At 37.6% G+C, this 2,891-nt stretch overlaps 1 long non-coding RNA gene across 1 annotated transcript; it reads left to right on the forward strand.

Annotated features, from left to right (window-relative positions):
• Positions 1–507: 507 nt before the first annotated feature.
• On the forward strand, positions 508–2,633 carry LOC134264192 (uncharacterized). Its single transcript, XR_009991471.1, has 5 exons — positions 508–540; positions 759–814; positions 937–1,145; positions 1,912–2,017; positions 2,552–2,633. It is a non-coding gene; the product is annotated as an uncharacterized LOC134264192 (long non-coding RNA).
• Positions 2,634–2,891: the final 258 nt, after the last annotated feature.

A 2,891-nucleotide genomic window follows, 5' to 3' on the forward strand; every position in this document is an offset into this window, starting at 1 on the left:
CAGGAAATTCCGATTCCTTTATTTTTTACGGGAATTTCGGCAATTTTCAACTTAGATTTTTGGCCATACCTTGAATATAGAGATGAACAGATTGTCAGTGCAACTCCTCACAAACCGCTACACAGAATTCAATCAAACTTTGCAGATATTTAGGACACAATGTGTAGAGGTGCATTTTACCAGGAAATTCCAATGCCTTTATTTTTTCCAGGAATTCTGGCACTTTCATTAGATTTTTGGCCATACCTTGAATATAGAGAACAGTTTGTCAGCGTAACTCCTCTTAAACAACTGCACAGAATATTGTGAAACTTTGCAGACATTTAATATGTAGATGTGCATCAGGAAATTCTGATTCCTCTATTTTTTTTCAAGATTTTCGGCTTTTTGAGTATTGGGGGGAGTGTGGGGTATGTGAGCTTGCTCACTTTTTCTTTCATTAATTTCTGATTGATTTCATTATACTAGGTAATCTTAAAGAGAGAGAGAGGAGAAGAAGAAAATGAGGCTTCTAGATGATACAGAGTCGGCTAATAATGGGTAAGCAAGTCAGCTAATACTGAAGTACATATGTATGCAGTTTTGCTATCCTGAATACAAAGTAAGCATGGGCTTTTCCTAAAAAAATTAAATATGTATAAAATATATGGTGGAGTAATTCATATGGAATATTATAAATAAGCCACATCTCAAGAACACTCTGTTGATGAGCGTGTCTTTATATGTCTTGTTTAACTGTTTGTTTTTGTTGTCTTTAGTGTTTCACTGGGCATTGGAGTTGTATCAGGGAATGAGAGTGACATGTCACAAGATGGTATGAAATTTATATTTCCCAATATTCACCAGACATTTTAAAGTGCTAAAATTATCAATAAATGTCTATAAAAGAGCTTTGTACTATGAAACGCTGCATCAGTGAACTATATGTAATTACAGCATTTAGCTCCAAAGGATCAGTGGTGGATTACACAGGCACGGGGACCCCTGCTAGTAATGACCTGTCCCCCATCAGCCAAACCTCCCCTATCAGTATGAGCCCCCCTGTCCCCCGGGGTCAGCCCACAAAGCTCCGAGGTAAACAGCCCCATAGCAGGGACCATTGGTAAAGAGGTCCGCATGAAGATCCACAGCAGGAGGTTCAGGGAGTAAGTGTCAAGTCATAGTCTTATATTGCACTGATTACAGAATTAGTTACAGATCAGGGATATACATCTAGTAGTACTCTCTAAGAGGCTGACATTCATCCCCAATAGGCTCAGTTTCCCTCTATTTGTTCTTTAAAAGTTCCTTACTTAAAATAATGATTGATTTATTAGTGTATAATTCATGTAGTCTAAAGTCAACTGAAAACAGCCACCAATGTAGCATTAAACTGTCAGCTTTTCAAGATGTATCCAATCATCTTTATGATAATGGATAGGAAAAAAGAAATGTAATGATATTTCAATTGAAAGCTATTTTTAGAGCAGTAGTTTTTAACAAGATCTGGGGACTACTATATCCTTGAAAAAAGTGATGCAACATCTGGCAGAATGACATTCATTTTGATGTGATGAATACTGGGATAAAGTACTGTAGTTAAAAATCTCATGCCAATGAAAACTTGTATACTGATAAAAACAATCAGGTTCATTGATTTAATAGCTATTATTCACAGAGCTAGACTTAGTTTTTATGATTGTAATTGGGTAGTTGGGTGAGATTAATAACCCCAATATCACAAAAAACCCTACATATTTTGTAATGCCTGCAAAGCAGAGGGACACTTAAAAATCACATTAAATCACATGTACTTTGGGTATGGTAGGTTTCCTATCTCTCTGTTACCTGTAGCTATTATACCTACTATTTTCCATCATTGCCTTTGTGACTGACAGTGTTAGTTAACCTGCCTGTGTATCTGTATTACAGGTACTGTAACCAGGTCCTCAATAAGGACATTGACAGCTGCTGTACCCATCTCTTACAGGATCTGGTCCGCTTCCAGGACAGAATGTACCACAAGGACCCGGTCAAGGTACGCATACTGATACGGTAAATATAGTAACTGTACATCTGCAGATACTGATTGAAGTACCTAGGGGGTATACTAAGTAGAGGTAAGAGTCAGTTGTACACAGTGGCGGAGCAAAGAATTTCGTAACGGGAGGGCACGGTAGATGGCAGGGGGTCGGGGGGCTGCCCTGAAGCCCCCAGTGGGTCTAGGGCAAGGCCCTGGTGGAGGTCTGGGGTTAAATCCCCTGGAAGCTGACAAATTTTTACAAATAAGAGATGTACCTTGATTTTAGGATAATGGACATATTAATTTTATATACAAAATATTCAAATGGGAGGGCGCATGCCCAGCACGCTGGCCCTGGATTCGCCTTTGGTTGTACATGTAATCTATACAACAGCTTGTATACAAAGAAATCACGGGGTTTTAAAGATATTTTTTTGTATGAAATTTCTCATGTACAGAGATTCTGAGTTATAAGAAATGAAAATGAAGCATAAGTGGACTTAGCTGTAAATGTAAAGTCATCTCAGATTTTAGAGCATTTCTTTGCAGGCCAAAACCAAGAGAAGAATTGTGTTAGGTCTGAGGGAAGTTACCAAGCACCTGAAACTGAACAAAATAAAGCTAGTCATCATTTTCCCAAATCTGGAGAAAATTCAATCTAAAGGTTCTGTATTGTTATTAGTCGACATACAGTGGTACATATTAAGAGCTATTCCCTTTATTAGTATTTAATGAGTTGAAATTTTACATAGGAGCTATGGCACGAATAGTCTCAGAATTTCTCCAAACTATGAAAAAAGTCTTTGATGCTGTGTGGCAACGCACTTTGAAAAAATTACGCACTTTGAAAAATTTTTTCAAAGTGCGTTAAAATTGGGACAAAATCAAC

The sequence above is a fragment of the Saccostrea cucullata genome, unplaced genomic scaffold, assembly GCF_032062105.1.
Source record: "Saccostrea cucullata isolate Sc308-1 unplaced genomic scaffold, CSIRO_AGI_Scuc_v1 ctg10796, whole genome shotgun sequence".
NCBI classification, from domain to species: domain Eukaryota; kingdom Metazoa; phylum Mollusca; class Bivalvia; order Ostreida; family Ostreidae; genus Saccostrea; species Saccostrea cuccullata.